Source organism: Rhinatrema bivittatum, chromosome 6 (genome assembly GCF_901001135.1).
Source record: "Rhinatrema bivittatum chromosome 6, aRhiBiv1.1, whole genome shotgun sequence".
NCBI classification, from domain to species: domain Eukaryota; kingdom Metazoa; phylum Chordata; class Amphibia; order Gymnophiona; family Rhinatrematidae; genus Rhinatrema; species Rhinatrema bivittatum.
The window spans coordinates 272956427-272969283 of NC_042620.1; the positions used below are offsets into that span (position 1 = coordinate 272956427).

General features: G+C 46.9%; 1 protein-coding gene across 1 annotated transcript in view; it reads left to right on the forward strand.

Moving 5' to 3' along the window:
• ZMYM3 (zinc finger MYM-type containing 3) overlaps positions 1–12857 on the forward strand; it is a 453384-nt gene that overhangs the window by 319712 nt on the left and 120815 nt on the right.

Here is a 12857-nt window from a genome sequence, read left to right on the forward strand (position 1 = left end):
TTACAGGAGGACCTTGCAAGACTGTAAGATTGGGCATCAAAATAGCAGATGAAATGTAATGTGGACAAGTGCAAGGTGTTGCATATAGGGAAAAATAACCCTTGCTGTAGTTACACAATGTTAGTTCCATATTAGGAGCTACCACCCAGGAAAAAGATCTAGGCATCATAGTGGATAATACTTTTCTTGCGAGAAAAGACTTTTTCTTAGCATGTAGCCAGATGGACTTAGGACCAGTGGGTTCTTTTTAGGGATGGGAGACAGAGTCAGGTTTCAAAGCTGACGTCACCCTAGATATACCCCTGCAATGACCTCAGTTCTTCAATATCTCTCAGTCTCCTAGCAGATGTGGACGCTATCCCCACACTAGCACGGTGTTAGCGGGATTGTAGCACTAATCCAAAGAGAGACATTTTTACATTCACTTTAAAGGAAGATCGAGCCCCGCTCTCCTGCGGTGATACCTAAGGGTCCCTCCCCTAGTTGAGAATTCCTGATGTGATTTCTGAGATCCCTCAGAAATCACATCAGGAATCACAAAAGTGTACCTTGGTCCAGTAGCCGGTTCCTGGCGTGGACTTAGCTGCTGAAGCAGCTGAAAATGCAGCAGGTGCAGAAGCAGAGTGCGGCGGGGAAGGACAATGCTCTCTCCCTCTGCAGCCAGAGACCATCTCTGTAGTCAGCTGGTAAGCGCTGAGACCAGGTAAGTAGAGAAGTACTCCTCTGATCCAGATACATGGAAGGACTTCGGTAAGTCTTTCCTCCGGTCTCCTTGCTTGGCATACCTTACCGACTTAGTTCCCAATCTCCTTTCTGGCAAGAGAAGGGAGTTCCGAGCGGGATGAGCGGCCCCCCGCTGGGCTAGGCCCCGTTTTTGGCTCAGTCTACTCTCCACGTGGCGATCTGCGGTGCAGCCATCTTGCGCATAGTTTGCTGCGGCGCCACTTTTCCCCTTTGGCTGTCGGAACGCACGGTGCAGGCTGGCCTTCTGTGTGCATAACGTGTGCGTAAATATGCGCATAACTTTGCGCATAACCGCGCGCACAACTGACCGCTTAGACATATGCGCGCCGAGTCGAGTTGGTGCGCGCCTGATAGAAAATAACTGGCTAAACGCACAAACTACACAGGCTATGGCCACGACCGCAAAGAAGCTCAGGCAACAGTCTCTCTGCGCAGCCTGCCATATTAGAGCCGCAGTCTGACCTGGAATCCTGCCTGTGTCAGCACTGTGAGGAGGCCCAGGGATGGCTGGATTCTCAAAAATTTTCCAAGCCTGGCCCATCCCAGTCGGAGGATGGGTCAGCCGTGACCTTATCCGGCAGCTCCCCAGACCTGAGCAATTCCAGGATGGCGTCCTCCCTGAGAGAGGGCAGTTCAGTGGCTCCTACCTCAGTTCCCCCTGGGACAAATATGGATCCGGTGGCCTTCTCTTGGTTGGAATTTTTTCAGGGCCTCCAAGCGTTTGTTCAGGCACAATCAGCCCTGGTCCCTGCCCAAGTTGAACCCCAACTGGGGGGGGGCCTCGCTTTCCCGGCCTGCCTGCAGGCCGCGAGACATGCCACGCCTCACCAAGAGTATCCCTGACAGGGACCCAGATATCACTGATGACGGGGATCCACTGGAGGACGGGGAAATCCCCCCAGGCCTGGAACCATACCAGACCATGCTTCGTTTATTCCACAGAAATGAATTACCAGCACTAGTCTCCCAGACCCTGAAGACTCTGGGAGTTCTCTTCGTAAAGCCTCTTGCTATTTCCTAATGTTGGAAGCCATCCAGGAGTTGATTAACCTGGAATGGGATGCCCTTTAGGCAATCTTTAAAGGAGGTCAGGCCTTGGAGGCCTTGTATCCGCTGGACCCAGCAGTCAAGGAACGCCTGCGTTTCCCCAAAGTGGATGCCATGGTCTGTGCATTCTCAAAGCGAAAAACCATCCTTATTGAGGGAGGGGCGGCTTTGAAGGATGCTCACGATAGGCGGTTAGATTCCATCCTTAAGCAAGCCTTCGACACGACAGCAATGACACTGCAGATCGCTTCCTGCTGTGCCCTGGTGGCTCACTCCTGCTTGCTCCTCTCGAGATAGGCGGATAGCTCTGGGGTGCACGTCAGAGAGGCTCTTGAACCCGCCACAGCCTTCCTGACAGATGCAAGCTCAGACCTAGTGCATACCTCTGCCAGAGGAGTATCCTCGGTGCTGGTGGCCAGAAGACAGCTATGGTTGCGGAACTGGTCAGTGGATGCAACCTCTAAGGCGAACCTCACAAAGATGCCCTTTAAGGGATCCCTCCTATTTGGAAGCGAGTTGGAGAAGCTAGCCAGTAAGTGGGGCAAATCTCCAGTGCCTCGACTAACGGAAGACAGGAAAAAGAGGTCTCAGCACCCCTCTCCCATGAGAGGTTAGGTCAGGGGCTCCCGGCGCTTCTGGCCCTAAGAAACCTGTCGTTTTAGACATCTCGACCCTCGAGGAGATCTCGGTCTTTTCGGAATCGGCAACCCAAAAGAGGGACAGGTTCGGGCTCAGGCTCGACCCGAGCTTCCCAATGAAGTTGGACCGACACATCCACGGGAAGAGGAGATAGGGGGTCGACTTTCCCTCTTCTTCCAGCAGTAGGTCAAGATCACGTCAGACAAATGGATACTGGACATAATATGAGAAGGCTACGCTCTAGAATTTCACAGCATCCCTCAGGGACAGGTTCTTAATATCACCCTGCCACTTCCAGCTCAAGAAACTGGCAGTGGAATCCACACTGATAAGGCTTCTCAGTCTGAGGGCTGTAACTCTGGTACCTACACCCCAAGTAAATACCGGGCGTTATTCCATCTATTTCAATGTACCCAAGAAGGAAGGTTCCTTTCTCCCCTTCCTGGACCTAAGAGCGTCAACCGACATGTACGAGTGATTCATTTCCGCATGGAAACCCTACGCTCCTGAAAGTGGCCATAAAATCAGGAGAGTTCTTAACCTCCCTGGATCTATCCGAGGCCTTCCTACATATTCCAATCCGGCAAGAACAACATTTCTTATGCTTTGTGGTACTGGGTCGCCCTTATCAGTTCCGGGCACTGCCTTTTGGCCTGGTCACTGTCCTCAGAACATTTTCCAAGATTATAGTGGTCGTTGTGGCAGCATTGAGAAAAGAGGGAATCCTGGTGGACCCGTACTTGGATGACTAGTTAATCCAGGCAAAGTCCATGGAAGATAGTCTCTGGAGTGTTCAACAGGGTGACCATCTTGCTTCAGGAACTTGGTTGGGTCGTAAACCTGGACAAAAGCAGTCTCAAACCCTCCCAGTCCTTGGAATATCTGGGAGTAAGTTTCGACACCAAGCAGGGCAATGTCTTCTGCTGACCATGCAGGTAAGGAAGTTGATGTCCCAAGTGTGTCTGTTGATGAACCCGATATGCCCGATGGTGTGGAGCTATCTTCAAGTCCTCTGTTTGCTGGCGGCAACCTTGGAAGTAGTGCCGTGGGTGAGGGCACACATGCGACCACTTTAATGTTCCCTGCTGTCATGTTGGAACCCTCTGTCTCAAGACTATTCAATTCGTCTCCACTTGCCGATGGAAGTATGCTCTCGGCTCCAGTCGTGGCTGCAGGAAGCTCATCTGGGCAGGATTGTACCCCTGTCCCCTCCGAACTGGCTGGTCTTCATGACAGATGCGAGCCTCCGGGGCCAGGGAACTCACTATCAGGAACTGACGACCCAGGGGCATTGGACCAAGGAAGAGGCCCTCTGAACATAAACCGCCTGGAAGCTTGGGCAGTCAGATTGGCAGGTCTACAATTCAGCCACATACTCCAGAGTCAAGCGACCCACATAATGACAGAAAACTCAACAACAGTAGCCTACATCAACCGCCAGAGTGGATCCAAAAGCCAGCAAGTGTCACAGGAAATAGATCTCCTTATGGAATGGGTGGAAATACATCTACAGATGATCTCAGCCTCCCACATCTCAGGAAAAAAACAATGTCAGAGCAGACTTTCTAAGCAGGGAGAGTCTGGATCCAGGAGATTGGGTGTTGTCAGCCAAAGCCTTTCAGCTGGTGGTAGATTGCTGGGGTCTCACTTCCATCAACCTGCTGGCCGCATCTCATAATGTGAAGGTTTCCCAATTCTTCAGTCACAGAAAAGATCAGTTGACCCTGGGGATAGATGCTCTCATTCAGACCTGGCCTGAAGAGGAGCTACTATACACCTTCCCTCCGTGGCTCCTGCCAAGCAGGGTCATTAGCAGAATCGAGCACCACAGGGAATTAGTCCTATTAGTAGCTCCAGATTGGTCCAGGCATCCGTGGACATGCGGAGACTCCTGGTGGAGATACCCTCTGCCTCCCACCACAGAGGGACCTGCCAGAGTAGGGCCCGGTCCTTCATGAGGATCTGACTCAATTCTGTCTTACGTTCTGGCCCTGGAGAAGGCTTGCCTGATGAAGCGAGGATATTCGGTGGGAGTAATTGCCACCTTACTCCACGTGTAGATGTTCTCTACGTTTCTAGCGTATATGCGGGTTTGGAGAATATTTGAGGCTTGGTTTGAGCTATGCGGTGTTTCCCCTCGGATGGTCAATATCCCCCTATTTCTGGAATTTTTGCAGGGCAGTTTGAATAAAGGTTTGACCCTTAACTCCTTGAAGATCCAGGTAGTGGCTTTCTACTGTTTCAGGGGAGAGGTGAATGGAACCTGGCTGTCGGCTCATCTGAACATGGCCTGTTTTCTGAAAGGGGTGAAGCACCTCCGGCCACCCATACAGTGGGTGGTTCCCTTGTGGAATCTTAATCTAGTATTGGAGTTTTTGGCAGTGCCCTGCTTTTAGCCACTGCGCAGTCTTTCCTTGTGTTTATTAACTCTGAAAACGGTGTTCCTGGTGGCTATATTCTCGGCATGTCGCATCTCTGAACTACAGGCATTGTCATGTCGTGAACCATTCCTCTGGATGACTCCAGGAGCATTACAGCTTCGTAATGTTTCATCCTTCTTGCCCAAGGTAGTCTCAGAATTTCATTTGAATTCGTGCATTTCGTTGCCATCCCTAGATAAGCACAAGGACACAGAAGAATACCTCCGCCATTTGAATGTGGGTAAGTTTTTGGTGCAGTATCTGGAAGTTTCAGAACTGGTCTAAAAGACGAACCGCCTATTTGTCATTCACGGTGGAAGGAAGCAGGGCGAACCAGCTTCGCGGGCTACCATAAATTGCTGGATTAAGGAGGTGGTCACAGAAACTATGTGGAGGCAGGAAAGCCATTACCTCTTCAGGTTAAAGCTCATTCCACTAGGGCAGAGCTTTCCAAAGTGTGTGTCGCGACACTTTACTGTGTCGCCTGAGGTGTGCCGGTGTGTCGCGCAAGCCCGGTGCACGTGACACACCGGCAAGTGGGAGCCAATGCGGCTGCCGGTGGAGCTCATCCCACTGGCGGCTGAGCAGCGAAGAACAGCCGGAAGATCGGTAAGGCCGAAGAAAAAGGGCACGTTTGAACGTGCAGGTTCTCTGCCTCCTTCCTGCCCACGCGGCCCCGGAAGAAAAATGTTGCCGGAGCCGCACGGGCAGGAAGGAGATGAAGCAGCGGGCGAGAAGAGGCCTGGTAGCAGGGCCCCCACCGCGGATCGGATCGGCCCGAGAAGTTCAGGGCCGCTGCAGAGCCGATCCTGCAGCGACCCGTGAAGAGGAGGCCCAGAGGTAAGAGAGAGGCTGAGGGCCCGTAGAGTGGTGTATTAGCTGAGTTGAGAGATTGGGTGCCTGTATGAGCTGAGCTGAGTTGAGAGATTGGGTGCCTGTATGAGCTGAATTGAGAGATTGTGTGCGTGTATGAGATGAGTTGAGAGATTGGGTGCCTGTGTGAGTTGAAAGATTGGGTGTGGAAGTGAGGATCTCAATGTTTGCAGAGACAGCATGTGAGAGCCTGTGTGTGTGTGTGAGAGAGAGACAGCATGTGACAGTGAGAGCCTGTGCATGAGCAAGACAGCATGTGGGAGTGAGAGAGAGCCTGGGTGTGTGAGAGTCAGACAGCATGTGCAAGAGAGAGACTGTGTATGAATGATTGTATGAGAGAGAGAGCATGTGAGAGTGAGAGCCTGTGTGTGTGTGTGTGTGAGAGAGAGAAAGCATGTGAGAATGAGAACCTGACTGTATGTTTGAGGGAAGAAGATAGATGGAGAGGAAAGAAATAGAAAAAAAGACAATATGAAATGAATTGGCAAAAAAATAAGAAAGGGGAGGTGTAACAAAAAAGCCTAGGACCAACCAATTAGAAAACGAAGATCAGACAGCAAAGGTAAAAAAAAAAAAGAAATAAATTACTTTTTACTGATTGGCACATGTAATCTTTGTTAATGTCAAGAGTAGCACTTTCTCTATGCGGATCTCACAATGTACGAGATCAACATGGAGGAACTGGAAACCCACAGGGCCTGCACAGAGGAGGCAGCAGAATGGGCTTCAGTGCCAATAGCAGCAATCAGCACCTCCCCAATAGCCATGCGGCATCAGTGGCAGCAGAGGAATGAGAGAGGCTCCGAGGTTGCTGGCAAAAGAAAGAGAGGGGGTCTGCCTTTAGTGTGTGCATGTGTATGAATGGGTGCCTGCCTGGGGTTGTATGTGTGTGAATGGATGGGTGCCTGCCTGGGGGATGGTGAGGGAGTGGTATGAAAATGAATGGGAGCCTGCCTGGGGGTCAGTTTTAGTGTGTGAGAATGACTGGGAGCTTGCCTGGGTGTGTGTGTTTGTGTGTATGTGAGGGAGCCAGAGAGAGTGTGTATGAGAAAATCCAGGGGAGTAAGAGTTTGTGTGTGGGGTGTGTGTGGAGGGGGAGAGAGTGTCTTAGAGCCTGAGAGTGTGTCAGTGTCTGTGAGAGCGAGAGGTTATGGTGGGTATAAGAGCATGAATGTGTATGTATGTGACAGTGTATGTGTGAGAGAGAATGGACATGTGAGTCTGTGTGAGAGAGGATAACCTCTGGGAAATTGTAAAAAATGTATATGATTTCAATTAATAGAAATGCTATTTATCAGTAGTTTTAAAATATTCTTTTATTAGTATGGTTTTACTATTATAACTGATGCTTTATGTTTCTTGATTTTGTTTGTTTTATGAGGAATGGTGGTTCTGTTTTTCCATTGTTAATACACAGAGTCTGGCTTCTTGGAGTTTCCATTTCAGTTTTTGTCTAATTTGTGCTCCTTTATTTTGTATTCTGTATTTGGTGAGGGTCTGTCTCTGCTCTGTGTGTGTGACCATGATGAGAGATTCTGCTAGCATAGGGATCTATAGCAATCGGGTTTGTTTTGTTTCCTCAGTAGGTGGTGTATTGGTATTCTAGGACCCAGTGTAATATTTACCTTTGCTTTTTCACAGGTAGGGTTATTGTTGTTTGAGTCCTTGGTGTTATTACTATTATGTTACGATGGGATTGCAGTATAGATTTTGAGTGTCTTTTTTGCGGGGTTTTGTGTTAGTTCACAATGTGCCTGGTAGTGGAAGGTGTTTGTGCTGCTGTTACTGTGAGGTGACACCAGAATTTGAAAATATCTTTTAGTATGATGAGCTGTAAGGCAAACATCCAAGCTCCATTGTTTGGGGGAATTTCAGTGGATGCACAGAGTTACAGAACTGGAGGTGCAGGATATATATTTTTAATATAAATGAAAGGTTTTCACAAGATAGGTTGTGTCGTGAAACATTTTATTATGTATATATTTAAGGAAACATACATAAATTGTCGAAATACATTTCGTTCATTTAACCTTTAACCTCTGGTTTGCTAGTAGACTGAATTACTGTGTCCCGAAATTATGTTTGTCTAAAAAGTGTGTCACCAACATGAAAAGTTTGGAAAGCTCTGCACTAGGGATTAGGCAGTCTCGTGGGCGGAAGCTAGATTGCTGTCTCCCGTCGACATCTGCTGAGCGGTGAGATGGTCCTCCTTGCACACCTTCTCCAGATTCTATCACCTGGGCATTCAGGCCTGGGAGGATGCAGCCTTTGCAAGGGCGATGTTAACTGGACAGCGGGCAGCCTCCCTCCCCAATCGGGAATAGCTTTTGTACATCCTATTGATCCTGAGTCCATCTGGCTGTATGCTAGGAAATGGAGAAATTACTTACCTGATAATTTCATTTTCCTTAGTATAGACAGATGGACTCAGCATCCTGCCCACGGCTGCCCAAGAACAGTGCCAAGAATTTGCCCGTGGAGTGAATATAGATTCCAAGAGATTATGGGTAAGCAGTTATCCAGTCCCTAGATCAGGGCATCTATAATCTTACTGGGGTTCAGAGTTTGGTTGAGTACAGTTATGGTTATCTGTTTTTAAGCAAGTTTTTCATCAAGTTTTTTCGATAGTTTGTCTACAGTGGCTTTTGAAGAGAATACTGAAGGGCTGAGGTCACTGCAGAGGTGTATCTAGGGTGGTCAGCCTTGAAACCTGACTCTTTCTCCATCTGCTGGCAGGGGAGCATAAACCCATTGGTCCTGAGGCCATCTGTCTACACTAAGGAAAGCTAAATTATCAGGTAAATAATTTCTCCATTAATCAGTTAATCATCCTGGAACATTCTTTCCCAGACTCCATTCACACCAAGGTGAATGAACCCTGCACAGTTTGGATTGCAAGAGAGTTTTAGCCTTCTATCTGGAGCGGACAGAAGCCTATAGACAGTCCACCCAACTTTTTATTTCTTTTGATGGGAATATGTTGGGAGTTGGCCGTTGCCAAACAGACACTTTCCAATTGGCTAGCAGACTGCATCTCCTTCTATTATGTCCAGGTGGGACTGCATCTTGGGGGGGTCATGTTAAGGCTCATTCTGTTAGAGCCATGGCAATGTCTGTGGCCCACTTGTGAGCAATTCCCATGGAGGAGATTTGCAGGGCTGCGACGTGGAGTTCTCTCCCCACATTCGCATCTCGCTACTGTCTGGATAGGGATGGCCAACAAGATAGTAGGTTCAGCCAATTTGTCCTTCGGAATCTCTCGAGGTGTAGAACCCAACTCTCCCTGCCAAGGCCCATTGTTTGGGTTCATGCTGTCTATCCCTCAATTACAAACAGCACTGTGGTTGTTGTGCCTGTTGGCACCTGGTTGGTGCTTGTTGATCCCCTTTTGTGTTGGAGAGCAGCCTGTAGCTAGGGATTCACCCATGTGTGAGGACTTCCATCCTGCTTGTCCCAGGAGAAAGCAGGTGTTCTCCTGGGACAGCAGGATGTTAATCCTCACAAATCCCGCCCACACCCTATGGAGTTGGGTTTCTCCTATTTTTTGTTTTAATTTTTATTGTGATTTTATGTTACAAGACTGAAGAGGGATCCTGTGTAGATGCATGGAACAGGGCATGCTCAGTTAAGTTCCAGAAACATTGACATAAGTTTTCCGTGTCTGACTACATCCAATGATGTCATCCATGTGTGAGTACTGTCATCCTGCTGTAAGCATCTCTGTTTTATTCCATGCCCCTTTGAATTCTTTGATTGTTTTCTTCTTCACCTCCTCCAGAAGGGCATTCCAAGCCTCCACTACCCTTTCCATGAAGAAATATTTTCTGATTTTGGTTCTGAGTCATCCCCCCGGAGTTTTATTTCATGACCCCCTAGTTCTATTGTTTTTTTCCAATGGAAAATTAAGTCCTTACATCATTGAAACCTTTTAAGTATTTGAAGAACTGTATCAAATCTCCCAATCTCCTCTGCTTCTCCTCATTTCCAGAGTATATATATTCAGATCCTTCAGCCTTTCCTCATAGGTCTGCCAATTCAGACCCCACACCATTTTCGTCACCCTTCTCTGGACCGCCTCCATCCGGTCTCTATCCTTTTTGAGATACGGGCTGTAGAACTGAACACATTTCTCCAGGTGTGCTCTCACACCAAGGACCTGTGCAAGGGCATTATCACCTCCTTTTCTTACTGGTTATTCCTCTCTCTGTGCAGCCCAGCATTCTTCAGGCTTTAGCTATTGCCTTGTCACATTACTTCATCATCTTCAGAACCCCAGACACTATCACTCCTAGATCCCTCTCTTGGTCTGTGCACATCAGTCTTTCACCCCCTCCTCACATACAGTTCTTTTGGATTACTGCATCCCAGATGCATGATTCTGCACTTCTTGGCATTGAATCCCAGCTTCCAAATCATTGACCACTCTTCAAGCTTTCTTAAATTGCTTTTCATTCTCTCTCTTCCTTCAGGCATCTCCACTCTATTGCAGATCTTACTGTCATCCCCAAATAGATATACTTTATCTTCTATCCCTTCTGCAATGTCGCTCACAAAGATATTGAACAGAACCGGTCCCAACACCGATCCCTGTGACACTCCACTTATCATGGCTATCTTCAGAGTAGGTTCCATTTACCATTACGCTTTCTCCTATCAGTCAACCAGTTTGTAATCCACACCACCACCTTGGCGCTCACTCCCAAGCTTCTCATTTTATTCACAAGCCTCCTATGTGGGTTCCTATCAAAAGTTTTGCTGAAATCCAAGTAGATCACATCATGCGCTCTTCCTCGATCCAATTCCTTGGTCACCCAATCAAAAAAAATCAATCAGATTTGTCTGATAGGACCTTCCCCTAGTGAATCCATTTTGCCTCGGGTCCAGCAACATAGCAAATTGTAGATATTTCATTATCCTTTCCTTCAGTAATGTCTCCATTTAATTTTCCCACCACCAATGTGAGGCTAACCAGCCTGTAGTTTCCAGCCTCCTCTCTACTACCACTCTTGTGAAGCAGGACCACCACCACTCTTCTCCAATTTCGCAGAACCGTTCCAGTTTCCAGGGATCTATTGAAAAGATCCTTCAATAGATCCACCAGCACATCTGAGTTCCCTCAGTATCCTGGGCTGTACCTCATCTGGCCCCATGGCCTTGACCACTTTGTTTGCCTTGCTCTTCCTATACATTCTGTAAGCTGAGTTTCATCTGCCCCATCTACGATCTTGTCTACCAACAAAGGTCCTTCTCCAGGGTCTTCTTTAGTGAACGTGGAACTGAAGTATTTGTTTAATGTTTCTGTCATTTCTTCGTCTCTTTCCTCACAATGTTCTTTGTCACCTTTCATTTTAAATATACCACAATATACCATCCTTTTTCTCTGGGACTCAACTTTTCACAAATGGTTTTCCCGTGCCATATTGCTTCGCTACTCTTAACTGCACATTCTGATTGTAAGTTACTCTGTGCTGCTGTTCATTTAAATATTATTGTAATCTGCCTTGAGTGCAACCTTGGGAAAAGGCAAAATTTAAAATGGTCATAAATAATCTTTTTCCTGCATGCTTTTCTCCTCCTGTCCTGATCAGATTGCCAGATGGACAGTTCCTGTTAATGTACAGGGGAAGGCAAAATGCCTTTCTCTAGCAAGCAAAGAAAATAAAAGTCTCAGTAAAGGAATAAACTACAAATAAAAGTGAGCACTGGTGCCTCCACACAAACTGAACAGAAATATATGGAAATTATATACTTAAACTAAAGAAAACAATTTTTTTTCAACTCTGCTGCAGGAGCTGATATGAACACATTTCCCTCCATGCAGTGCATTTGTAATGTATTTGAGATAGTAACAAGAGTAGCGATTTAGAAAAGTGAAGTAGTAATATTGATGCAGTGTGGCTATAGGCCTGAGGCTTCAGAGAAGACCGCAATACTGGCTTGCTGATGTGCAGTACTTGGGGTCTATTTCTTAAAAAGAGAGTGAGTGTGGCTGGGAACTTCAGAGATCATGGGCCTACTCTCCAGTTGTTTTCCACTGTCATCTCTAACCCACCTTCTTCCCCTCAGAAGTTGGTGGATTTATGAGGAAGCCATTTTTTGCTCAAAAAAAACAGTTCTGTACTTCCTCATGCCCCAGAGCTGAAAATAATTCTAAGCCCTTCACATCCACCTGGTGATTCCAGAGGAGATCGTTGTGGGTAGACCACTCTACAAAGGGGAGACTGAGAAGGTTTGCCTCAGTCCCTTGTAAGGTCAGACAGCTTGGTCCTCTGTATTGACATTCTTCCAAATTGTCTTCCAAAAGGACATTTAGATCATTTTTCACAGGGGTGTACAATGGTTAAACTGTCCCACTGTAGTAGAAAAGATAGGGATTTTACTCAGTGTACTTCCTGCTGCCCCCTCGCCCCTAATAAAAAAAAAAAAAAAAAAAAGTAAATACCAAGAGATTCAGACCCATCCCCAACCTGAAGGACTGGAAGCTAAACAAACTGAAGAAGTGAATACTTCTAACATTAGCCAAAGAAAATGAATGTCTTTAGTCTTTTTGTGTTTTAAGAACCAGTTCCTTCCTGCTGCTGTGAATTCAGTGATGGCCCTGCTCTCCTGATAGATCCCAAAATAGATTTGGCTAAAAGTTTGCAGGGATGTTGGAACCTTACTCAGTAAGATGCTTCTCCAAACTTCAGTCAGATCTATCTGTGAGAGGGCTCCTGTACATGCCACACTTGTAGTTTCTTTGCACTGAAGAAATGCATTTTAAAAAGAAAATTTTCAGGATGGTTTCCCTAGGCACCATTTTGGTCAATAGCTCATTTTCTGAGATGGTTTTCTGTGCTAATGCAATAATGGACAAACAACTAAAATATCTCACTTAGAACGAGACTAAGGCTATTCCCTGCCAGACTTATACACTATCTCTTATAGTGACCATCATAAACCACTGGGTTTACAAGAGATTTTGTGTTTTCAACCCAAATCCTTGTGCTTAACAGGGTATAATCAATCAGCAAGAGATATAGTGTGCAGGTTAGTTGTCCACAAGTGCTAATTCTATCAAATTTTTCCGTGTTACAAATGCTGTCAATGTAGCAAAACATTTACTTATCTTAAAAATATCTGAAGTGGATGAAT